Source organism: Nipponia nippon, unplaced genomic scaffold, assembly GCF_047370975.1.
Source record: "Nipponia nippon isolate SJK-2023a ecotype South Korea unplaced genomic scaffold, ASM4737097v1 scaffold_6, whole genome shotgun sequence".
Lineage (NCBI taxonomy): Eukaryota > Metazoa > Chordata > Aves > Pelecaniformes > Threskiornithidae > Nipponia > Nipponia nippon.
Window position 1 is genome coordinate 54569513 of NW_028262380.1, and position 26792 is coordinate 54596304.

The 26792-nt window shown below is 36.2% G+C and overlaps 1 long non-coding RNA gene across 3 annotated transcripts in view; it reads right to left on the reverse strand.

Moving 5' to 3' along the window:
* LOC148051475 (uncharacterized) overlaps nt 1–26792 on the reverse strand; it is a 69117-nt gene that overhangs the window by 21667 nt on the left and 20658 nt on the right. Inside the window, exons 2-6 of one of the 3 annotated variants that reach the window (XR_015699929.1) lie at nt 24830–25052; nt 24578–24698; nt 24298–24440; nt 6840–7008; nt 1157–1265 (exon numbers count right to left, since the gene is read on the reverse strand). This is a non-coding gene — a long non-coding RNA (uncharacterized LOC148051475). Of the gene's footprint in view, nt 1–1156; nt 1266–4235; nt 4669–6839; nt 7009–24288; nt 24441–24577; nt 24699–24829; nt 25053–26792 lie in introns of those variants that run through there. The other 2 variants (XR_015699930.1, XR_015699931.1) reach the window with 2 other exon arrangements.

A 26792-nucleotide genomic window follows, 5' to 3' on the forward strand; every position in this document is an offset into this window, starting at 1 on the left:
TATGCTATACTAACACAAATAGTTTCAGGATTCTCTGTATAGTGATACGACAGTCTTAGTTAAAATAGCCTTCAGCTGCAAGGTTTTGTGCTAAAACTAATTTTTTTTTTCCCTCGGCTTTGCATCTACATACAAAGATTTTCAAAATTCAGAAGTCCCATAGCTATACTTAAGTTTAAGTTCCTTGAATTTTAACAAAATTTTTCACAGGCACAAAATAAATTATTTGCAGCTTTTTCCTCAAAACTATTAATGTTTCTGTCCTTTGATACAATAATGGCAGTTACTTGTTTAATGAAAATCCAGTTAGTTACTTCTATTGCTCACAACTTTGAAAAATGACACTTATTATTCTTTTATCACTTATCACCTCAAACTGGTAGTATCTATCCCATTATACCTTACAATTCTTTTAGTGACACTGAGTGAAAGCAGAAAAACTAAGAACATACAATGACAAGAGGGTTCACACCTCAAATATTTTGCTGGAGACATGGAAAACTCAGTCAAAAGAGAAAACACAGTTGGATCTAGTGAAGCATTTAATTTTTTTTTAACCACAATCTCTACAAATATAAATATATAAAGCAAACGTAAAAAGAAAGCATTTTTATATGAGGAAAAAAAAAAAGTAGAAGTTAAAGCAACTGCCTCTAACTTAAGCCTTCTCTCCGCCTGCATGCCTAAAGGCTCCGAAATTCTGCCACGCTATATAAAACATCTGAAATACTTCATTTATTCAGTTTAAAACATACTTTAAACCAAAACAATAGCACAGGTAATTTATTCTAAATATATTTTGATATATATTTATTTTATCTTGATGAATTTTGAGAGGAGTTATGATTATGAGTCATCTGATTTCATTTTTGACATACCATTCCAAAAGTGTGTGAAAATACACAGCTTCACAATTTCTACAAAGTATAAAAAGCTTATGCTCTTAAATTATTTCACAGGATTTACAGTGAAGTAGGAGAGCAAAAAAAAAAAGCTCATGAATTTTCATTCTTAACTAGTTGTTTTGGTTTTTTTTTTTTTCCCACTTTCAATATAAATTGCAGTGCTTTTTTCATCCTGCATGTAAAAGCCTTACACCTGAAATCCAGATATAAATTAGTTTTCAAATAGCAGGAAAAAGCTGAAGTGCCATTACCTCCTTTTCTTCCTGTAACTCTATTACTTCGTGGTACTGTGGGATGAAAAGGTCATATTTTTTCTTGCCTTCTTTTTTGTTGCTGCTTTCATAATGCAGTGCAGTTCCCCTTTAGAAAGTTAAAGGAAAGATTTATGAGTGTTCATTTTTACATGCTTATCTAAATACAGTTAGTGAAAGCCTATTCTCCTATTACAAACAGCTGCTGTTTGCAATAATTAATGAAAGCCTAGATTACTCACTAAGGGGAGGGGTCCCACGATATTGTACAATTATGCTGTAAACCCAAAGAAGCAACAAAAATCATGTTTCAATAATGGCAAAATCATGTAGGTATTATCCCAGGATGACTCTAATCAACCACTCAATGGAAAAAAAAATAAAAAGTAAACAGAAAAGACAACAATTTTTTAAATATGTTACCCTAACACATGTAAAACAAACTTCAAGTGACTTATGGTGCTCTAACTCTACTTATGAGACTTAACACTGAAATTAGCCAAAATATCTATATCAAAAATTTTGAAAACTCTCTTGGTAGCAGCAACTCTCTAGAGAACCTTTTTATGATTAATTTTATGAAAAAGACTTAAAAGGTGTACTGGTTTTGGCTGGGATAGAGTTAATTTTCTTCACAGTAGCTAGTATGGGGCTATGTTTTGGATTTGTGCTGGACACAGTGTTGATAACACAGGGATGTTTTCGTTATTGCAGAGCAGGGCTTACACAATTCAAGGCCTTTTCTGCCCCTCCCACCACCCCACCAGCGAGCAGGCTGGGGGTGCACAAGAAGCTGGGAGGGGACACAACTGGGACAGCTGACCCCAACTGACCAAAGGGCTATTCCATACCATATGACGTCATGCTCAGCATATAAAGCTGGCGGAAGAAGGAGGAAGGGGGGGACGTTCGGAGCTATGGTGTTTGTCTTCCCAAGTAACCATTACACTTGATGGAGCCCTGCTTTCCTGGAGATGGCTGAACACCTGCCTGCTGATGGGAGGGAGTGAATGAATTCCTTGCTTTGCTTTGCTTGTATGCACAGCTTTTGCTTTGCCTATTAAACTGTCTTTATCTCAACTCATGAGTTTTCTCACTTTTATTCTTTCGATTCTCTCCCCCATCCCACTGGGGAGGAGTGAGCAAGCATCTGCATGATGCTTAGTTGCTGGCTGGGGTTAAGCCACACCAGCAAAAGAAAATCACTTTAAATACACAAATAGTTTTTATGATCACTTCAAATGACTTTCCAATAAGTCCGGCCAAGACACTGGAAAGGATTTAAACCATGACAGATGCTTGCACAGCAAATTAAGACCAACCAGCCTACAGATAACACATGCTGAAGTTTATTTTTAGAATTCTCTCTCCAACTTTTAATGAATTTACAGCTGTAGTCTGAAAACTTAGGCCCTAATCAGTTGATTACTTAAGTATACGGACATAAGTTATCTTTAACTTTATTCAAAAGTTCCATAAACCCAGGCCTCTGAAATACATACAGAAACCCATCTGCTCAGGCACAAACATCAACACTTAACATTACATAAAACAAAAAGCACCTACAAGGCTTGAGAGCTTATACCAGGAATATGCGATTTTAGCATTTAAGATGAGAATCACAAAGACGCAAACTGGTAATGCTCTGCAGACATAGGCTTGGAATTTATAGGCCAGACTTACATGCTTAAGTGCCTTTTAAAACACAGACAGACTGTTACTTGCCCACAAACACAACTGACATCGGGCAGCATATTGATCACATTGCTGCTTAAGCCAACCAGCAGAGTCACTGAAAGAGATTCCAAAATCTTGTCTTTCCCAAACTTCTCATACTAACCTCCTATTTCACTTTAAGCTTGAGAATAGGATGCACTATCTGAAATCTGAAGTCTTTTTTTGTTGTTGTTTTTAAAAGAAATTTATACTCTTAAAACACACAGAGGAGGAAGTAATGGTCATACCGACATTTTCTAGTATCTTAATGAGCACTTGTACAGTAGTAGAAATATATAGTCTACAGTATCCTAATGAGCACCTCTACAGGAGGTTACAGACACGAATGAGATGCCTTCCTCTTAACACGAGGCTACAAGTTCAACTAAGAAAAATATTTCCCTACATCCTTTTTGACAATGAACCATTTGGAAGTCAAGAAAAGGGGGTAAATTAAGGATTAGTTAAATAAAGATTAATTTTACTATTTACCTGGCACACTTCTCTCAGGATCTTAAATTCCACCATCACTTCGACCTCTACATCCCAAAGAATTCATCCTTTTTCATCAGTAACAAGCCCGGCAGAGCACCTCTCCTAGCTTTGACTTGCTCAGGGATCTGCTTGACTGTGTCCCATAGGGCATGGCTCTGAATGGCCAAGGGGCTCAGGAGAGCTGAGCTGATTGACATTCAGGAACACTTTCCTCAAAGCACATTCTAATGTGCAAAAAGGCTATCAAGTGTGGCAGAAGACCAGCCTGGATGAGTCAAAAACTCAACCATGTTACTGAAAGTAGATCATATTCTTTTACAAGCCGTCAAGTATAAAGTAAATTGGCTTTCAGTAAAATAAACCTTTAAAAATGTGTTCACTGCCCTGAAACCACAGCAAAATTAATAACTGTAAGGATTACTTTTCCAGTGAAACAAGCATAAATGTCTGCATACGTGAAAGGAAAGTCTTCATGAAGTATAAGAGCTCAGGAACAGAAAATGAGCCTGACTGCTGCAAACAAAAACATTAAAAATATAGGACAATCAAAGTATATTAGCACAATGCAGATACAACAACAAAAAAAAAAAAGATATAAGAAACTAATTCTAAAGAACAAACAGAATAATTTTGGAATAAACAGATAAAAAAATAAAATAGAACATCCTGGTATATTGTTATTTACTGAGTTATATCATATTGCCCAGGTCCAGGCCCTTTTTGAGGTTTAAACTCACAGCGTTTTCCAGTTAAATTACTAAAATGTATTCCTTTATATTCCATGGCAGAATAAGTAACATCCTAATGTAAAGGGAAGGAAAAAAAATTTAAATAAAAGAATTTTCCAATTTCTTGGCCACATTTTTGCCTTGTCTACAAAGCACAGCTAAAATATGTAATAGCAACAAGCCAAAAATAAAGTATAAACATTACTTACATGCTTGTAGTGAATCTTATACATCGGGGTTTGGGGTTTGTTTGCTAGATATACCATAATTACAATATAAACCATGCAGTGGTTTAATTTTATTACATTGCAAAGGCCTCCAAGTAGGTTCTCACCTCATTTCCTCACTCACATGATCTCCACCCTCAACCCCCTCAGTCTCACTGTTCTCTACAGACAGCAGTTGTGAAACTAACAATTCCCTAATAACATCAGTTTGTTTCACTAATGACATTGTGATGCTGAAACTACAGAGAACAATAACTTTAGTTATCAGCTAAGAGAGTGTTGAGGATTTACAACTCCAGCGCAGTCCAGCAGGTAGGCAGCTTGTGATTCCAGACAGCATATTTCACTGTGGAAACAAATTTTCTTTTAAATGGTTTCTCACGTATTCAAGTTAGATTTTTTCATTTCAATTCCTATTCAGATCTGCTTCTTAAGCCATACACAACACATCAAGCAGACCACAGATATCTCTCCCAGAGATACAGTGATGATTGCCATAGAAAAGAAAGTACCGATTAACAATTCAGCTTCAAACTACGTAGACCAGAATGCATAAAAATGGCAAATGTAACAAAATTCAGGTTATCATTGTCCACATCAAGCAGTTACGGACTTCAGCACTACAACCCTGTTCAATGGGCCACTCATCTGTCCAACTACACTTTCTGCACACATCTACATATTCGTCTTTCAAGCTGTCAAATGCACATCCAGTTATGTTCTATTCAACAGATTTTTATGGAAGTTAGACCAGAAGCAACAGTTCCATTTAATGTGAAGTATATAAAAAAATTGCAAATTTTATGTTCTTATAGTGTCACTTTGTTCTACTATGTGATTGTGTCATACTTCCTTTCCCCCTCCCCTCCCAAGCTGGGGCCTAAATTGCTGGTTTTCAACATCAATGCATTGATATAGTAGTCGTAAGTTGTAAATGGCTGAAGGAAATGTACCAAGCTGGATAGAACACATCTACTTTGACTCACAAAGGTCTGTACAAATGTTTGCTTTCACTTCATTACTAACTTTTCAGCTTCATGTTCAACTCTACGCATATATATATATGAAATTCAGCCTAGACTATTGAAGGTCACACCGCATTAGTTAAAATCATGCGAAAAACACAGAGAGTAAACTATTGGAATTCATAGCAGAGTTTGTAGGGGTTAGTATGAAAATCAACAGGTAGAGTGCTTTAATTAAAGTTCAGTGCAAACCCTGAACTCAAAAATAAAAATACTTTTATGATAAAAAAGTGAAAGTCAGAGACTGCTAATGAAGAACTAACCAGGATATGCATGTTCCCCAACAAAAGCTGCTTTTACTAGCATGGTACAAAGAAATATCAATAACAAATACCTCACAGGCATAATATTATCTCATCTACCCAAAATGACTCTCCCAATTGAATTGTTACTTGCTTAAACAGTCAAAAACATGCTAAATACACACCACACAAAAACTGAATTAATATGGCCTGAATGTGTCTACTACTAATATGTAGACTGAATGTGTCTTTAGAAATCAGAAAACCACCAGTTCAGCGAATACATTATATATCTAAAATTTTACTCACTAATTCTAAACCCATCAACATAATTCACAGAAATTTTTACATGATTTCTAACAAATCTGATATATTGACCACAGAGAGAACATTCTCAGACACAGGAACTGGGAATAAGACTCGCCATCCATACTCAGCTTTTCTTCGAAGAGCACCATCTTTCTAGTATTTTGAAAAAAATATTTTGCTACCGTTAACAGAACGTGTATCCAGGATAAGCATGCATGTTTTTATAATTCAATAATTTAAGTTCTGAAGTCAGTCCCATCTCAGAAAAACAACTCAGTCATATTTTTCCTTCATTACGCACAAATAACTTCAGAATCCTGAAAATATCAGCTAGTGTCTTCCTCACATTAGATTCCTTTTTTCACACTTGTGTATCATCTCTATACCCAGTGTATATGTTCTCATGATAAAAAAAAACCTCACAGGCCTACAGATTTCTTTCTTAACATGTTACCTTTTCCTGGCAAGAAAGAAAAAAGAAAAGAAAGGAAAAAGAAAGGAAAACAACAACAACAACAAAATTTTTCCTTGCTTGTACAATTCCTCCTCCTTCACCATTTAAAGCATCTTAAGATGATCATTATTATAAAAGAAGCATGAGAGCTAAATTGAATTTTCAGAGTAAAAGGGTGACAGCACCATCAAGTGGCTCTGTAAGGCACTATGTACTGTTTTAATGCATGATAGAAAAAAATTATTATTGCCCAGATATGTACAGAATGGACCTCTTAATTACTTTAAATTGTGACAGGTTAGATCCTGCAGAAATCTGATTTATTTTGAAGTCTATAATAAGGATAAGCATATTGAATTTTTTTATATGGTTAATTTTATGGAATTACCTACATTTTGTTATGATACTAATAAAGGAATAGCATGATGATATTACTAATGGAACAGAACCTTCGCACCGCAGGAAAAGTCTTGTACATTTTACTCACACTGATGGGGGTCTTCAGGATTTGAATGGCCCTGATCTCCAACATATCCTCTATGATCTGGGAAGACGTTGAGCAGATAGCAGCTTCACATAAGTTAGACTTAACTTCTCTGGCAGCTAAAAATGTGAAATGAACTCCAAACTGAATCCTAGCCAGAGGGACACGAGCACTAAAAAAAAAAAAAAAAAAAAAGAGAAATCAGCTTGTGTGTCTAGAGCAATGAGAATAAATTACTAATAATAAACTGTAAAAAATATAAAGGCCTGTTAAGGAGAATAAAATGTGCAGATTGTCATGTTACTATGAGATTATTTAATCTGTACGTTTTTGCTTCTCTTTTCTGGGGGCAACACTTGACAAGTAAATGAACTTTACACAGAACAAGAGTAGTACATTTAGAAAAACATATTAAACATTTTTAATACCATACTATTAGTTTCTGTGATAATTAAAAGTATTTCCACGAGGTATAAAATCTTCCATGTTTTGTAAATGCACATTAAAAACAAAACCAAAAAAAAGTCAAACATAATCAATTCTCTCGTTTTATGCAGATGCTGCTTTTTTGTAGATGTACCCTACTTACAGAGTAGTGAGCCTCAAATGACTGAAAAAGCATTTCAAAATTATGAGCAACTTCAAATACCACAGCTGACTGCACTGAAGAGTGAGGATTTTCTGATGAAAAACTGAAATCCTGAACAAAACATTAGAAGTGACCTCTGCTCTTAATACACTAGTCACGCTATGTAGTCTTAAGGAAAATTATTTATTCCAATTCCTTGCTAATTCAAATGAGCACGTTTGCAAATAAAAATAATATGAATGAAAACTTTGCTATAGAAATACATAATTCAATCAGATCACTGGCATTTCTAGCCATATTTAACATCTACAGAAGAATGCTCAGCACAATTTACTCTATTTACTGTAAAATTGAAAAGCAATTTTAAAACACATTTTTAACACAAAGAGATAATAATAATTTGTATACTTAAACTCATGTACATGATTGAGTATCTTGAATTGAAATCTGTGCTTGCTACTCCCTAGGAAGCTAGAGATTATATATATAGATATACACACACACACACCCCCACACATACACTATTATTCAACATTTCAATATCCAAAACATCCTAGGCAATTCACAATCTCTAGACTGAACAGCCCAAAGCCTGTATGATATTTTATTAGGCATGATGCAGAAACAGAGAACAGAGATTTAGGGTTAAGAAAGAAACAGGTTACAGTAATTAGATCATACGGTTTCTCAGTTACGGTATATGAACATAACGATGACTCCATTAAAGTCAATTTTTATGGCATAGTAACTCAATTCTTGAACGCAAAGCAAAAGGAGTATATTCCTAAAAGATCTGCTTGAGGAAATACAGTAGTTTGATCATTGTTTTTAAAATGGCCTGCAGTAAGTAGTATTTTCAGCATATGGAATGATATTCTTAACAAGTAAAATATAACACAATTTAAATGCATCAAATCAGAATGTGAAACTTAACATAGAATATTTTTTAGAAGTAGTGATATCTACTTCTTTCTAAACTCACTAAGGTTCTTTCCCTCCTCCCTGCCCCTTGAAGACAGGTATGATCTAATATAAAAATGTGAGGAAACAGGAACTAATAATAGTACCCAACAAATAATGTGCATTAATTGGTAGTATGATTATGTGTGCATCTGGATTAAGACAGCATGCAACACCAGCTTCCAAAAGGAGAAATAATAGAAACAATAAATTGAGAAGTTCAGGAATATTTTTATTGACAAAACAGAGTTCATTACTGCACTCACTTGTGCTACATATTGTGATTGTCTAAAACATTCAAATTAGCCCACTGTAAATTACATCTAAAGGTACAGGTGTTTCATGTTATTTTAAACTGTAACTATGAGGTTCTAAACATTTCTAAACTATACAAATGTAATTTTACTATTCATCTTCATTCTAAGTTGCCAAGAAGCATTCATAAAGAATTAACAACTTATTCTGTTCAATTATACTAGCACCCTTTTTTAACATACAGTGAAATAGACCATGATAAAGTATAACTTCTGAAACAGTGAAATTCAATATCTAAATATTTATAAATGTATTTATATAAGTGACTTACGGCCAGCAGAAATGTGACAGTAATAAATTGCATTTGTAGCGATTAAAGCTACTCAATTATAAAGATGACCCGGTTTAGTACACTTTTTCAAACTCAAAAACAATAAAAGTGTTGTCTTATATATACAGTCTTTAAATTGGCAGTAAAAACAACATAAATGGACCGTTACTTAACTTACTAACCTGTACATTATTCAGGTAAAGTATCCTATCTGTAGTGGAATTAAAAAGCTTTTTAAAAATACTGACAAAGACTGAAGAATAAATTGATGCACTCTTAATAACTCTAAATCATCTAGCTCTTTATGCCAAGAAGTGTTGACAATATCAACTTCAAGGTCATTGTCAACTTGGTAAGTCATTAGCAAATAAAATATGGCTTAATTGGAGCAAACTCAGCAAGGAGCTGCATTATTTTAAGTGAATACTGCAATATAACTTGAAGAAGAATTACTAATCGCCACTCCCGTTGACAATGAAATGGATGAAGAAGGTGCTTTGTAACTTTTTTCTATGACTTTCCCGTAATTAAATATGGAAATAGATTCTGTGAAGAATTAAAAGTCCCTGAGTGCATTAATTCAGGCACTAATAGACTGCCTTCCAGTGTTACAGCACACAGGTAGTTCCCAGCATGTTACCAACATGAGCTAATATATCAGTGTCGGACTCCAGCAGTACTCTTTAGTTTGAATACCCAACTCTGTAAAGCAGATTTAGGCTGATTACACATGCTGTTTTAAAAGGACGTATTTTTCATATTCTAAAATACTACCTGAAACTTTATATGCATTGATGAAACAGCTTGAGTAAGACCCGAGATCCAGTTGCCTGAAGATGCATTACATACATACAGCGCTTCTGCAGCCTTTACAGCCACCTCACTAACCTCTAGCACAACAATTGTCAATGGTTTGGGTTTTAATTATTTTTTTAAATAAAACACCTTTCAAAAATAACTTTATTTGCATATTTTTCATCTTTCCTAGCACAATATATCACAAACTCCCTATCACAATTGTACCATTGAGTGTTATAACATATAAACTAAGGGAGTTCCTCTCAGCACAGACCTCTTGATACTGCTGCTCTGTTCAAACACTCTATTTTCTCACTTTAGGCCACAGAATTATTCACTTCCTCCAGCTCTCCCTCCAAACTATATTTCATGGGCAAGCAGCCCTAAATCTGCAGAGCTCCCTAGGTCCAAGCCTCATACACCAGTCCTTACACATTTTTAAAGCAACTGCCTATCTATCAAAGCATGGTAATACTCACCATAACACCAAGTGAAAACAAACAACTGGTTTTTTAAAATAACTCTGTGATATTTATACAGTGCATATGCTTAAATAGCTAAAATATTTGCATTATAAAATAGGATTTTAATTTTTTTTTTTAATTGAAGACTTTGCAATTCTGTATGTGTATCAGAGGGCCTGGCTCAGTAACATAAGGCAAATTTGTTGCTCTTCCTTGGCACTACATGTGGGCACCAGTCCACTAAAGCACTTCAGTACGTCCATAGCTTAAAATATGTAAGCAGTCCTACTGCAGTCAAATACAACCATTACATGTTAATAGTTAAATACAGAGATAAGTGCTTTGCTGGACTGAGGCCTACGTTTGTTTGACAGTGAAAAATATGCTCTGGGAATTCATTGCTTATCCAAAATATGTACCCATAGTAAGAAAAAAGCAACAACTTGAGCAACCTTAGACAAGTCGATTGGGCTTTGAGGCACAATGAGGGAGCTCTAACCTAAAAATAGTGGCTGTGTAAAATAAAGATTCAACCCAACAATTACTACACATACTCTGTCACTTCTCTTGGGAAAAGACAAGGCCAAAACAGCTGTTGCAAGTGCTGAAAGAACACTCAAAATATTTTATTATCCACTTAAGAACTTATATATTGTACCTGTTTTTCATGTTGTTTCTTGTTGTGCTATTATATTTTAACTGGGAAAACTCACTGAATAATTAAAGCTTATGCACTGTTTTTACTTAAGCAAATTGATATTAAACAAATAAAAACATATAATCAGATATCTTGTGCTAACAAGAAAGCACAGTCAAAAACCGCAGAAGACAGAATTGTTTTCAGAGTATCGGAAAGCCCCTTCTCTCCTGAGGATCATAACGCTTTAGTTATATGTTGCTGGTGTGTGTCCCTGATACACTTGACAGCTATTATTGTTCATATATATCCACACACAAAGTATTAATACTTATTACAGGATCAGTGGGATCAGTTAAGAGAAATGTGCATCTGCAGCAGGTTTTCTGCTATGAAGTATAACCTTGCAAACAAGTCTTTAGAACTAATGAAAAATTGTCCAATTCTAAGAGAAACGGGAGGATGACAAGGCTCAGGCATGATTACCTCTACCCCCAGCAGAATCGGAAACATATCAAGAAAAATAAAATATTAAAACCAACAAACAGATACAGAACACAAGGTTCAACATATGAATGAATAGCCTCCAATGAATCACTTAAACATTTTCCTCTCTAACCCTTAGTTTTGGCTACTTTAAAAGTATGATCTCAAACCGCGACCAGTATTTCTATGCCATATCCAAGTCCAAAACTCAACTAAAACAGGGCAGCGAAATCAATGAAATCCGAGATTTAAAAAAAAAGAAAAAATTATTAACAGAAACCAAGAGGAACTGGACAAGAAACACAGACAAATCAAAACCAAACAGCACCATACCACAACATTTCTATAACCTATTCATGAGAAAGAACGGTAGTTAGAGATAAGGCAATGACTGCTAAGATAATCTACACTAAGGACGGACTTAGAAAAGTACTGAGCCACTCAAACACTTAGCTCTGGTTATGAGTCAGGTACTTAAATAGAAACTAATAACTGCACTCTTGAAAGATGCCTATCTTTTCCCATGAAGGTGTTCATTATTTTCCCTAACAGACAGAAACAAAGCTCCTCTTTTGTCCTCAAAAGTCTTCTTTTTTCCAACAAATTCAAGATATAAATATAGTAGGCAAATTAAAGAAGGCTGGCTACTTCTGAGGTAGTTATCCTACATAAAAGGCTAAAAAAAAAAAAAAAAAAATAAATCACAAAGTTCTTTCAGGACTTTAATTTTAAATACCACCAGTCTTGAAAATAAATTAAGTGAAAGCTCTCACAGTGAAAGATCAAGATATCTTACAGTCTCTAGGACCCTAGATCTGAGAGAGGTTTCCTGCTCTTCTTACACAGTTTCTTTAAGTTCCATTGTACCAGTATTTGGTAATATTTCTTCTATAACAACAGTAATAGTTGGTATTTACAAAGGAATTTGGTGAAGAGTTTTGTATGGATGCAGAGAGTTCCGAAATTCTTGTGCACTCACACCAGAATATGGAACAAAGTACTCCAGTTGTTAGATTTCTAACAGTGTTGAAGTTGTCAACATTCCTTAAAACACAAAAACATTTTAAATTCTCATGAAAAGCTGTCCTTTAACACCATCAGTTAAATCTAGAATTAAAAAATTGTTGCTGAATAAGTTATTTAAAAAGAAATACAAATTTTTAATAAAAACTTCAATTGTACATTCTATGGAGTTCTCTTGACCTTTTGCCTCTTCCTTCCTAAAAGGGTAAAGCATACAGGTAGCTAAAATACTACCTGAAATCACCCAAATCTAGAAATCAGAAGCTTACTTCAGATTGAAATTCTCACGTTCCCAAACACCTTTTCAGTGTACCATTTAATCTCCTTGCCTTACTTCTCCATTTGTATAACTACAATAATTACAGATAACTACACAGATTCTACATATGATTACTTGTAGACTATTCATTTTGCTTATTCAGTGTTTAGAAAACATGATGCCTTATATTTGTGCAACAGCATTCACAGAAAATGTGATTCCTAACAAAAATGCTGAATACTGAAGCGCTAGCATGAAATACTTAGAAATGGTTGCAAACTGGATCGACTAAATGACTCTGCTGCCCCCTAATGCATTTCTTGGAAAAATAATTACAGGGGGAAACAGCAACCAAAAAGAAGTAATTAATTATTCTTTTTTATTTTGGTTAATTATGAACTATCATTCACTCTATGCAATTAGTATTGCTCAAGCATCCCCTTTGTCATAAATGCTATATATAGCTGATGTTGCTACTTCAGAACCATCTGTAATAAGGAACAGTGAACAGTAGCTATTGAGGCCTTTCAAATGGAAGACATCTCTAATCTGCAATTTGTTTGAGAAGATGTGACAGAAACATTAAAGAACACATTGTTTATTACAATATTGTAAAAAATTTACATCTCACAACAGAACACAAGAGTTATAACCCATGTGACAGAATTTGAATCTGTCATGTCTCAGAATGGTTTTAAAGTAGAACTGCTAATGTGTAAAAGTCATCTCCTAATTAAAAGAACATCTCTTTTTGCAATGTAGATTTGATGGCAGATTTACAGCCTTTCCGCTCTAAAAGTGATTTAACAGTATGAAATTTTTTACAAACATAATTAATTCTTTGAATAAGCAGTAAGTTGAGCTAGAACTAAAAAATACAGACAGTATAAAAAGGCTTCGGAGTAAAAATAAAGTGCTAATTTACACACTTTGAAATTAGCATTTTTTGCCACAGACTGATCTAGATCTGTCAACTGTTCTGTTAGCAGGAGTCACACAATTAAATTCCAAGTGCATTTTGAAAAAAAAAATAAAATTAATACATCACTATCCTGACCTACAATGATACCCTTTTAATTAAAGACAAAAATGTCAAGAATGATGAGGAGATCAACATTATAAACAGGAAATGGAAACACTGCAGCCAAAAGCCTATCGGTGATAAGAACTACTCAGCAGGCAGATTTCTCTGCCAGAAGCTTTAGATTTGGGACTCATATTTTTAATATTAAAGTTGCCAGATTTTACTGTAATGTGACACTTTTGAGAATAATTACAAATAATGCAACTTATTAAGATCCTGAAAACACAGGAGAACTATCAAAGCTCATTACTTTTTAAGTCATTACTTTCCTAAAATAACAAAATTATGAGAAAATTTATTCAAAAATTCAAGAATGTCTTTCATTCAACAGGTCTCACGTACTGCAATCTTGCATGAAATACTAGAACTTCAAGAGTTTTCTGCAATAGTCCCCCAGTAGTTTAGAAAGCACTATCAAAGAACTGCATGACTTTAAAAGAGAATTTATGTTTCATATGTATTTTATATATCTTTGTTTATATTTTATATGTTAACTCCCCTTCGGGGGTGGGGGAGAGGGGAAATCTTTCCTTCAAAGTTTTTTTGTGACCTACAGTTAAGAAAAAAATTTGCCAAAACCCAGGAAATTTATCTGGAATATTTGCAAATAAAAATAAAACAGTGACAAAGATGTATTTTTAAGGCAGCACTCAGCTTACATTCTTTCAATTCAGTTGTTTCTCCTGTGATTTAAAAAAAAAAAAAAAAAAAGTCACAGGCATACTTGAATTCTTTGAATCAAATTTCTCATAGTTGTAGTTTACAAAAGTAATGACTGTAAAAAAGCGTAAAGCAGGTTACTTCACAGCCTCTACACACTAAGCCTCTCTAGTACTGATTGCAGAATTCTCGTATGCTTTTACATTACCTTTCTGTCCAAGCAGAAAAGGCAGAGAATTCTCTTTCAGAGGTACAGGTTTTTTTCCTAGCCTTTTAGCTAAAGTAGTGAAGCAGGTACTACATGAGACTTCGTTACATTTGTGTCCATATCCTCCAGAAACATCCTACTATAGAGTCAGGAATCTAGTGGTACCAGTTCTATTTTTGCTGTCCTAGGAGAAAATAGAATAGGACAATATTTTGTGGTTGTTGGGGGGTGGTTGGGAGTGCATTATTTTATTGCTTTATCTTCAGCGATGTGGGAGTCGTCAGAAGTTATTTACAAATAGTATCTGAATGGAAGCTGGATTCAGTGTTATGTCTCTGAGGTGGGTACTGTTTTATGAGTGCCATCCTCACCTTCCTTATATGCAAACGCCTAATCAGCAAAAGAAACAGAGGAATCATCCTCCTTTCAGCAGATTTTTATGAAGTCTACAGCTCTCTCTAAATAAATAAATAAATTTTTATATATATAAATATATTTAAAATACAAATACATTTTTAAATAGATTATCCACACATCTTTACTCCCAGTAAATAAACTAAAAATGAGTATCCAAACTAGGTAACCCTGAAGTAACCAAATACCCTATACTATTTAAAAAAAAAAAAAAAATAAACACACACACAAAAAAAACCCACACACACAACCAAAAAAAAAAAAAACCAAACCCACACTTTCACTTTATGGTTGGAGGTGCAAGATCTCAGAATACTACAGAACCGACAGGTAATCCCACAGCAGTGATAACTTTATAACATCACATGCACAGACAAATGATATCAGTTTTAGTTACCTGTGTCACATTGTTGCACAAGCATAAACCAATTAAATTGTGGAGGGGTATGGCTAACAGAATTACTAATATTCCCTCTAAGCCAACTGAAAAATAGCAATGTTACCTTCTGGCTTCTCCATCATATTCAAGAACACCTAAGAGAATTAGGGCATTTGTAACTACTAGACAGTATCAGTATCCTGGCCCTATCTGCCATTTAGTAATGTGAAATTAGCTTCCATATGTACTGCAAATTAAACTCCCAAAATCCATTTCTCTATAAAAGTTCAAAAACTTCTTTATAAATTAGCATTAATAGCTAGATTTTTGTTTGGATCTGTTGGGTTACAGATGACCTACAAAGCAAAGTACATTTCAGTAACTTTAAAAAAAAATGTTGGTTTTTTTTTTTTAAAAAAGCAGGATATGCTTAATGTGGACACAAGCTTGAATGTGCAAATGTTCAATCATTTTTGCACTTGGCATAGCTTGGCTTAGCTTAGCTTTTCACAATATTAGCATAACAAAACATTATCACAAGTGTTCAGTAATACGCTTGATCATTTTTTAAAAAGGGAATTAACATTACACAGACATTTAAAATTAGCATACCAGCTGACTATGCTCTTTAGAGTCTCTCTGGTTTTTGCTATTTCTAGCCAGCTCCACTGTAGGAGCTTGGTTATAGCTGCCAGGTCCTGGAGTAATTGCGTCGACCTCTTTGAAACACTTTTCTTATTTGGCAGACTCTTGCCACCTTTGATGTTCTTTTATATATATATATAGAAAAACATTATCATAAATTAACTATGACGCTGATAACAATTTTATTAAAATAATTCTGATGCCTAGATGCATCTATTATGGGAAAAAAAAAAAAAATCTGTGGCCAGTAATATTAAAGCACTGTAGATAATGATTTTTGGCTTCCTTGTGGGATGACTTTTCCTAATCAAAATCAACTAAAACAACTTTGAAAAAAAAAATCATTATTTCTCATGTGTACCCTCCAATGAATTACTGTTTCTAAAATTCTGACATATTCTAGTCTGTATCCCACAGAGTTTCAACAAAGTAAAATAATGAATAAAATTGTAGAGTAAAAACCAAAAGCACAATTTCACTATTATTTACTCTATAATGGTAAAGACCCGCCCATTGATGAAGACCTCAGTAAGCCAGGTTCTAAACAGTAATCTAATCAGTATCCATTCCTTCAGTTCAAACATTTTCATGTCCTAAACATTTTAGTTATAATTGAGCTTTATGTACAGAAACCTCTATACTTCAGTACATCAAACTAGAACTGATAGACTGTGGTTTACTTAATAACTAAGAAGCTACAGCATTCTTTTTTATATATATATACATTCTAGAGGATTTATGTGGTTTTACAAGTAAGCTCCATGATAATTCTTAAAACAGTGGAGATAGCCTGTTGTAGATGTCAGGAAAAAATGTAATCATCTGCCAAGAAAATTAATTAGAAAACAAGACTGAAATACTTGACTTCCTACTATTTTAAATGGGACGTAAGACAAGAACCTTGAGAAAAACATTAGGAGATTTCCAAACAACTTCATCATTAGTGCTGCTACGGTAACTGTCAAGCATTGAAAATGCATTTTATTATACTTTTAAAATTAGCATCTTTACTAAATGTAAGTCAAAAGATTCAGGAAAAAAGATAAGTGAGGAAGAGCAGTGAAGACGCTTTATGATACTCTATGACTGTGATTTTATCCTTCTAGTAAAAAATTTAATGTAACAGAACAGCATTATCAACTTTTCCCACCTTTGGGAATGTATATAGCAGTCATCCTGTCTTAAATGATTGTACAGTAAGAAAAAAAAAAACCATTAAAAGTAAGTACACTACATAACATACACAACTGTAATATGGATTTTTTCATTGTCAGTGAGCCCCATGCTTTAGACAGTCTAATTCTTTCTGTAATTGCATTGTTTTATGTATTTTGTAGTTGTTAACGCTGATACTACTTCAGAGTCACGCTACGCTCCTGTTGTATAAAGTTTATGCCACATATTAAAGGTTAAAAAGCTGAATTTACTTTTTTCTTCTTGACAGAAGGACTTAATTATATATCTAAAGATAGGTTCCATTTCAAGTTATAAGCATCACTCTTCTTTGAGAGTAATAAGTACTGCCTCAGGCAAACAGCAAAAATTCTCCCTAAAATGCCTAGAAGTACTCAAGAAAGCATTAGGATGATCAGACTTCTGCGTTCCAAGGAGAACAGGACTGCAACTGCAGCATTTTGTGGTGCAAGGATGGAGTAGTAAGGAGAACTTGAACCACATCTCTTTCCACAGATTTCACAACAGTCATGTCCAATTCCGATTTTTTCATCTGATCCCTGCTTCATGCTCCCTAGCTAAAATACCAGCAGTCTATGTGGCACCAGCTTAAAACCATAGCCTCCCTCCAGCTTTGAGACCTCGCACAATAGCAACAGGCAGGGTCCAGAGCAGGAGAGGGGGGGAAGCCCCACGCAGCAGCCACAGCGGCAGCCTCCCCTGCTGCACACACGGCAGTTATACCGGAAGGGATACAAACACCTGCCTGCAGGCTCTGCCACATTTTGTTCCCATCACATAAAAACACAAGAATGGCGACACTGGATCAAACTAAAAGTCGACCTTGCCCTGTATTACAGTCTTCCTTGCTGATCTGCTGTAGAAGGGTAAGCATGAAGCAATATTTCTCCTAAATCACGGCCAGATTCTAGCAATTTACAGCTAAAGAACGTCCTACTAAAGTACATTTAATACCTTTTCAGAATTTCTGCTTGTCTAATCAGTTTGTCTAATCTTTGGTGACATACAACTACGTACCCTTTTGTTCTGAACATTCCACTGGATAATTTCACATAACACCCCTTGTTTTTTGCAGTAGGAAGAAAAAAAACAAACCGCAAACAGTCACTTCTCATTCATCTGTTCTATGAAAGTCAACACTACATACACTTCTATCACCTTGGTTGTAACTTTTCCAGGATGAAAAACCCTAGTCTATCTAATGACTCCTTAAGAAAATGTTTCTTCATATCTATGATCATCCTTCTTGTCCTTCTCTGTATGTATTTTAATTTTATAATACACCTTCAGAAGAGGGGTAACCAGAACTTCAGGTAACAATGAATCTGCAGGAAAATTATGGCATTTAACCAGGGCCATAATAAGGTTTGATGGTTTGTTTTCTATCCCTTTTCTAACAATTCCTAATAGTCTAGTTGTCTTTTTTTTTTTTTTTGACTGCTACTATGCTTTGAGCTAGCATTTGCTTAGAATGAAGTGTTATAATTTCAAGGTATCTCATGCCATATGTAATTCAGTGTCCTTAGTTTTAGTGTGGAAAATTAAGGCTGTTTCTTCCCCCAAGTGCATTTATCTGCACTGAATCTCACATACCATTTTGTCACTCCATCATGCAGCATCATGAAGTCTTTCTATAGTCATCTTCTTAGAAGATTTCATTTTTACTACCTTCAGTAAATCCGTGTGGTGAGGAAACTTTACCACCTTGCTCATCGCTTTTTTCCAGATCACTTCTGGGGATATTAGATGGCAGAGACCCTAAAATAAATTCCTGTGAGACTCCCTTACATAGGAAAGCCAGCAATTATTTCTCGTCTTGTTTTCTATTTGCTGACAATTATTAAACCTTGATACATGGAAGTTCAATTTCTTTAAACTCATTTGGTGAGTGACACCATTCAAAATCTGCCTGTAAACTTTTCTAGAATACACCAATCAAACCAAAATTACTGCTTGTTTACTGGCCCTTTCAAAGGCCTCCAAGAGGTTTGTATGGCACCTTTTACAAGTTGCACAGAGTTTTTCCCATTATATCAATCTATCCACATGCCTACAAGCTCTATCCTTTATCATATAAATTTCACCAAATGACTTCATACAGAAGCCAAACTTACTAGCCCTACAGTTCCCAATGCTTATATTAAAACTCTTCAAAAAGCGTGTGCCATGTATACCACCACCTGTTCTCTCAGTACTAACAAAATCGTAAGTAATAGTTTGCACACCATAGTCAGTCAGTGGTTTCATACGTGAGTTTCATTAAAGTTCTTTGGTGAACACGATCTTGCTCAGGGATCTTATCTTGGCAATTTCTTCTCCCAACAATCCAATTCTAAGAAAGCTCCTTCAAAACACATACAAAGAGAGACTGTACTGTGGGAACCTCCTTAAGCTCCTTTCCAGTCAACAAGGACAAGATTCAACTTTCAGCTTTTTTCCCCCCTATGTCTTTGTTTTCTTTGGATAATTCTTTTATACCTGTAAAAGGATCAGCTGTTTGCCCTGTAAACTCTCCAGCAGGCTTCCTATCTGTAATGTATTTGTACAAGGATTCTCAGTACTTTCTATTTCTTTGAAAATTCATTCCTCATAATCATTTTGACCTGCCCCATTGTGTTTTTAGATTCAGTTTGTGAGCGTAACAGTTTCATCTTACTCTCAATAAATCATTTTACCTGGATTTTTTGTACACTGGTTCATTTTTAATTGCTCTAGAGTCCAGCTGATAAGTGATAGGCATTTGCCCTACAATTCTAGTATAATTTTTGTTAAGAGTTCATGTCACTTGCAAGCATTTCACCCATTTGGCTGAGCCCTTCCATTTCTTTGTGAAATCATTCTATATAATTCCCCTTTTTGAAATTAAACACATTTGCCATTTACTACTAGGGTTTTTTCTGTTCTTTCAAGAATGCTAAATTTAAGTACTTTATGACCACTCTTAGACTAGCTAGTCAGTAGTAACCTTCTGCAATGTGCTGCTCAGAAGGTCAAAATTAGCTCTGCTCTTCTGCAGTCCATGAATCATTTCTTTATTGTGTCTAAAGAGTGCTGGGCCGCTCTCAGCACACTGCCAAGCCTGATGAGATCTCAACTCAAAGCGTAGAGGGGTAACCAAAATCTTCCCTGTAATTCTGCTTTGGTTACCACAGCCCTCCTGATCTTCCTTGCTACGTCACTACTCCTAGCAGTCTAGCATTGTATTTTGCTACTGAGAGATGGAATTTCAGTTCAGTTTAAAATAGTTGTTGACAAAAACCAACTTACTTATATGATATGACTTTAAGAGGACTCAGGTAGGGATAGTTTGTTTGGGTTTGGGGATTTGTTTTGTTTTACAAACTGCAACAAACAAAATATGCTGTTGCTCTTAAAGAACTTGTATACTAATAAAGACTACTTGATTATTTCCTTTCTACGAATTTCTGGTATATTTCATATCTCTTTAAAACCAAGCAGTCCAGTTCTCTTCCATTTTTCACATTTATAACACCTATTAAAAAAAAATACTTAGTTCAGCTGCCTAATTGCCTAATGAGTTTTATTAACATCTGTCCTATCTTTATTTGAGGTTTTTACAACTTCACGAACAAGGTGATATACCATGCCAAATTCTGTAATCTTGCACACATGTCAGTTTTGCCCCTAGTCCTAGTTTAAACAATACGGTCCTAATGCACAGTTGGGTTATATGATCTGATGGGAGGCATGCACACCTCAGCCATAAGGCCTGCCAATCTCCTGCTCTCTCTCACGCATGGATTAAGACAACATGATCCCAGATCTGCAAAATCTTCAAACTGTTACATTTCTAGTTCAGTAAGCACAACATTAATCAACAAAAACAGCTACTAAACATATGGAAAATAACATCATTCAATTAAGTTACAAGTTCTCTGTTTTGTTATTATTATTTAAAAATAAACGTATGTGTAAAATAAAGCAGTAAAAATCTGCCCACCTTGGGAAGGTCTCTACCTTCTCTGTCAACATCAACTAAATTCATTTTTCTCTTTCGGAGACAGGTATTTAACAAAACTAATGCACAATTCTTATTTCTTTAGAAATTGTTCTCTTATTGGTTCATTATGCTACAAAGACGTTTTTAGCTTCAGCACCATCTGTAACTTCAAATAAGTAACAAAAAACACATTTAGGAAATATGACAAGTATCGAAAAAGGACTAAGGCAAAACTGAGATTTTTAAACATCAGACAGCATTGACCTTTGGGGCTACACTGTAAGAATCTTACTACAGGAAAGAGAAGAAACTAGGGGAAACATATAGGATATATGAGATTAAATAATAATCATAACAAATGGTATCTCCCTATATTTTTTTTTCCATTGTTGGCCAACTTACAAGTAAGAAGAGGTTATTCTAAACAAATCTGTTATAAGAATACTGCTGATTGTTGCCAACTGCTGATTGAGACAGCTAATACCCAACTCCACCGTTGCCTATTGTTTACCTCTAAAATTGTTATGGAACTTAAATATTTTAAACTGGGATCATTATGATCACATACCCTAATAAATATGGTAAGTAGAAAGTGTTGGATCAATAAAAGCACATTGAAAACAATTTTAAGATTGAATCTGTTTCTCTGTGAATAAAGCAATACCTAACTGCAAATTTATTTTCAGCTGGGATTTTGTTGTGCCCGAATGCGCTACTGTCTTCAGGGTCACTGGAGCAGTTTTCAATCTACTTGTCACTTTATTTCTAACTGCAGCAATGTCAAAGTAAAGGCAAAAGAAACCAGGAGAAGAATATATCATTATTTTATATACTTTCAACCACTGTTGGTATTTTCTTTCAGTAAGTCAAAGTAAAAAGCTTAAAACTTTTTAAATTGATTTAAAGCAGAAAATTTTTCACCAAACCCTAAATATGAGTCTTACGGACTTAAGTGTTTTTATGGTTATAACTGTATCTTTAATCCCACCATTACCGGAAAACAAACAACACTATCCTTTCAGAACAGCTTTCTAAGTAACCTGTAAAGGAGTTTAAAGGAGTACACAGAGTTGTCATATATCCTAGCAGTTGCAGATCTGAGGATAGGGAAAGGACTAATATTTGTATCATTTGGTAATATTTTAGAAATATATAGAGCTCTGGCCAAAAAAAAAAAAAAGTTAATGCAGCCAAATAGAAAAGTGTATGTGCTACAAATGGATATATCAAATCATTGAAAAGTTTTCAAGTCATTTTAAGGCTTAGCGAGGATAGAAAAATTGGACCGGCTTCATACAATCGTATTATTTATATGCTAAATTACGTCATCTCAGTCTTCATAACAATGAAAATTAGAAAACCTTGTTACAAAGAAACATAAACATTCACAGTAAAACATACTTACACCTCACTGTACGCTAACTTCTATTTGAAATTCACTTCTACTTTAGGCCATACTGGAACTTCTTAAATAATTTTCAACCTTAAAGAATTAAGATGCTATTACCTCGCTACTCAAGACGGGCACAGCTACTTCACCAGAGTGCAATGTAGTGGGGGCAAGGGGGGAAAAAAAAAGAAAAAAAAAAATGTTTTTCATGCAAAGCATGGTGATCTCCACGCTAAGGTAAATACCTGAGACAACCTCGCTGAAGAACGGAGCACAGGTAAGTTTACACTGTGGAGAAGCTGCCCAGCGTAGAGGTATGCCTTACAAACTCAAGGGCTACGATACGGCCGCCCCTCGAATCACCAGCTCTTGCGCCGCCTTAACACCTCTGCCGTTCAGGCCCCGCCTGTTGGCGGCTAACGTGACGTATTACTGCGCCCTCACCTGGATTGCTGCTACGTTCAGCCCCCTACGCGCCCCAAAAACCGAGGAGTCAAGCCTGGCTCCGCGCAGACGCCGGTAAGGCGCCTCAGGGGGCAGGGCGGCCGCTCGGGAGGGCCAAGCGCCGCTTGCAGGCAGGCGGCTGGGGGCAGGCGCTGCTCAGGGACGTAGGAGCCCTTCGAGCCAACAGACCGCCGCGTACGGGAGCGGTCACCGCGGGCACTGCGGCGGAGAGGGAGGACAGTGCGAGGAAGCCTCCTGCCCGCCCAGCCGGAGGGGCTTGGCCCGCAGCGGAGACGCGGGGCGATTGCCAGGAGCCCGCCCTCCGCCATCGCCCCCGCCCGAGGCGGGCGGCCATCGCCCCGGCGGCCGGTGGCGGTCCCGCGGACAGCGCCGCTCCTCAGCCGGGCGCCGCGGCTGCTGCCGCCTTTTTCTCTCTTCCCCCTCACCCTCCCCGCGCCACCTCCCGCGGTGGGGCCTCACGGTTTTGCGCTAAAGATCTTCCCAGCTTGGGGGCCGTGGCACGGGGCCTGCCCCGACCCGGGCCGCAGCGGCTTTCCTCAGGCACCGAGTCAGGCTCAGCGGTGCCCACTGCAGCCCCGGGCAGGCTCATAACGGAGGTTGCTCCCTCCCGTTTCTTTACTTCATCCTTTCAAGTGGTACTTGGCCTACAGCAGAGCTTTCCTTCACGTTCATCCTGCTACAGTAGCAGCTGCCACCGTTCAGCCTCCTCACAGAGTCACAGTAAATCAGGAACAAGTATGGTGATGGTGCTTTTGAACGGCCTTGTTCTGTTTATTTTAATAGGTCTTACCTGGTTCTGCATCCTCGTTAATGACTAGAGTAGTAACAGTAGTGGGAATCCCTCAGCTAAAGTACCCACGTCCTACAGAAGCTGTAGGAGCGGTGAGGAGACAACACAGACTTGGGGGAGATCAGTAGCATGTCTCGAAAACTGGCAGCAAAGCTTTCCTCCAGCGAGCCTCAAAAGAGGCTAAACTAGCCCCTGGAATGATTATTGCTAATAATTGTTACTACATGGTGTGCTGTTTCTGTCTTTGTTTCCCAAAAAACTCTGAAGTGATAAATGCGGATCACAACTTTTTGCTCCCACACCACAGTGACTGAACTACATTCATAGTTTCTAGCCTTGCGTCCATACATAGCACTGACGACTGGCCTCAATGTTTGTTCTCAAAATGCGGTGCTCTGTTCAAACATGCCCTCTGTCTGCTTGGACCCCAGGAGCAGCTAGATGACTTGTTTCTTCGTACCAGGCTTACCACTAAAGAGTACAGGTGGTTTCCTGAAGGCAGTTGTACATCCACTCAAATCATGGAGAAATGTGGGAAGGCAAAGTAAGGAGCACATTTTCTCTCGACGTGTGCATTCAGATGCGAGATGATACGTTAGGCATTTCCCACTGCTGAAAAATGGCAAGCACAGGTAAAGCAGTTATCTCCAAGCAGGCAATCATTCACACCCTATTGTTTCCATCAACCTGCACCTTTTATTAGAATTGTATTTACCGAGGGCATGTTAAGATCCCCTATTTAAACATACCTCAGCCTTTCTGGGAACATCTTTCTTACATTCACACAGAGCATTTGTATAAAACTGGTGCAGACTCCTTGTGACCACAACTGGCTGTGCAGGCAGAGAATTTAGCCCCCAACCTGAAAAACTAAAAATACAGTAATAAAATTCAAATTCAGAGGGATTTAATTCTCAATAGAATTATTTTTTTCTTAACATTAGGCCTGCATACGTGAAAAAAAAATGGCAATATACACAGGGTTAAAAATATTTACTCACCTTCGTTGGTATAACAGAGAAGATTTCTTGGTATGGTTTTCAACAATAGCTTTGTAGAAGAGACATTAAAAAAAACCACACAGCCACAAGAAAAGAAATACTACAGAGGCAGCTGTAGATGGCGTATTTCCCCAATTTTCCTCGGGTTATATGCGGTATAACTGAACTCGGCCCATTTCACCATCCAAACATGATGCAGCAGAAAGCTTTCCCATTTCCAGTGCTTTCACCAAAAAAAAAAAAAAAGTATTTATAAATAATATCTTCAGGATACTACAGCTCTGAGATTAAACATATCTATACTGTACTATCTACTTAGATGAAGAAACCATGCTTCATCAACAACCATTCCAGAATTACATGCAATAAGGATCACTTTAAAAAGCTGCTACAAGTGGAAATCAATAATGAAATTCTTCTAAGTGATATTCTTCCTGTTTAGGTAAACTATTAATGATTTTTATTCAGGTTATATATGTGAAATGCTAATGGACCTCTCACATAAGCTGAGTCTTAAATATGCATGACGAGGATCAGAGTTCACATGAGTATGGGCTTCTGATCCAGGACTGACAGTGACCCCTGTGCCAGTAACTGCATTCAGTATACAGAAGTCTCTGCTTCTCTAATAATCTCTGGAGCAGGCTTCATGCACCAAAAACTGCAAGCTTCTGCTCCTCTCTTTTTCTGGTATCATCCCTACTTGAATTGGATGTAGTCATATGTTCCTATCTGAGGTTGGAAAGGAATTGGTGTAGTATAAAATCTTGTAAGGAGAGGAAGCCAATAAAAATAGATGTGTTTTACGTCTCCAAAGAAAATTTAGAAGACTCATGCAGGCATCCCCATATTCCCCCCATGGGGGGGGAAGTATTTTGGGACGGTTCACATGAGAAGTCCCAGGCTTAAAATGCAGTAGAGAGTACAGAGCCATTAGACGTGAAGGAAAGCTTCCTAGCGAAGAGTGTTTCATGAAACTTGTAGAAATTAAATAATGTAAATAGATATTTTTAAAATAAAAATGTAAACATTCAAAATACAAAGCATTAAATACACTTAAAAGAAAAGAGGTGCCCAAGCAGTGTGAAAAGGTGCTTTAATAACGCTGTGCTCCTATTTCTGGTGCTCCTAAGATCATTTAGATTCTGAAATTCATCTACTTTAATTACACTATACAAAGATGCTGGTTAAAGACAACATAGCAGTGAGAGAGGACTACATTTTAACAAAATAAAAAAAAAAAAGAGAGTGGGGAAGACAGGGAAAAATGGGCTTATTACAAAAGAAGCAGTGAACAGGGAAGCTGAAGATCACCAAGAGGATAAATTATAAATGTTAAGATAATCCAGATGAAATAGTCCAGATTTCTAATCCCAGGCCAGATGTCTTTCTGCTGGGAATATTCCCAAGAGATGATTCTCCTTACCCTAGCATTTCTTTCTACATCCTGCTGCAAATTCTGCATCTGTTTCATTTTTCAAGCCTGTCGTGTGAAAATACCTAACCACAGTTTTCCACCAGGGTTCTTTCTGCAGCTCAGACCTCGCTCTGCTTGCATTAACATCTTCCAATCTGCTGTAAGATTTGTTGATTCATTTCCTTTTCCCATTTCCAAATAGCTATACAGACAGCAAGTTGCAGCTGAAACTACTGGTACCAGTTGGGTTACTGCTTGGACAAATTGTACATACAGTGTTTGTCTAGAGAAAAGGAAACACTGGTCTGGCTGAAGACAGCTCTGATACAAAGACATACTTGTTCCAATTGTTTTCCCTAGTTCAAATACTGTCCTCTAATTCTTCATGCACATTTTCTGTTTATCATTATTTATGTATATATCAGTTGCATCCAAAACACCAAATCCAGGATTAAATCTTAATGCAGTAAGTACAGTCCATACACACGAATACAAAGACTTCTGCAGATGAAGAAATGCCGATGCCATCACAAAAATAATTTTAAA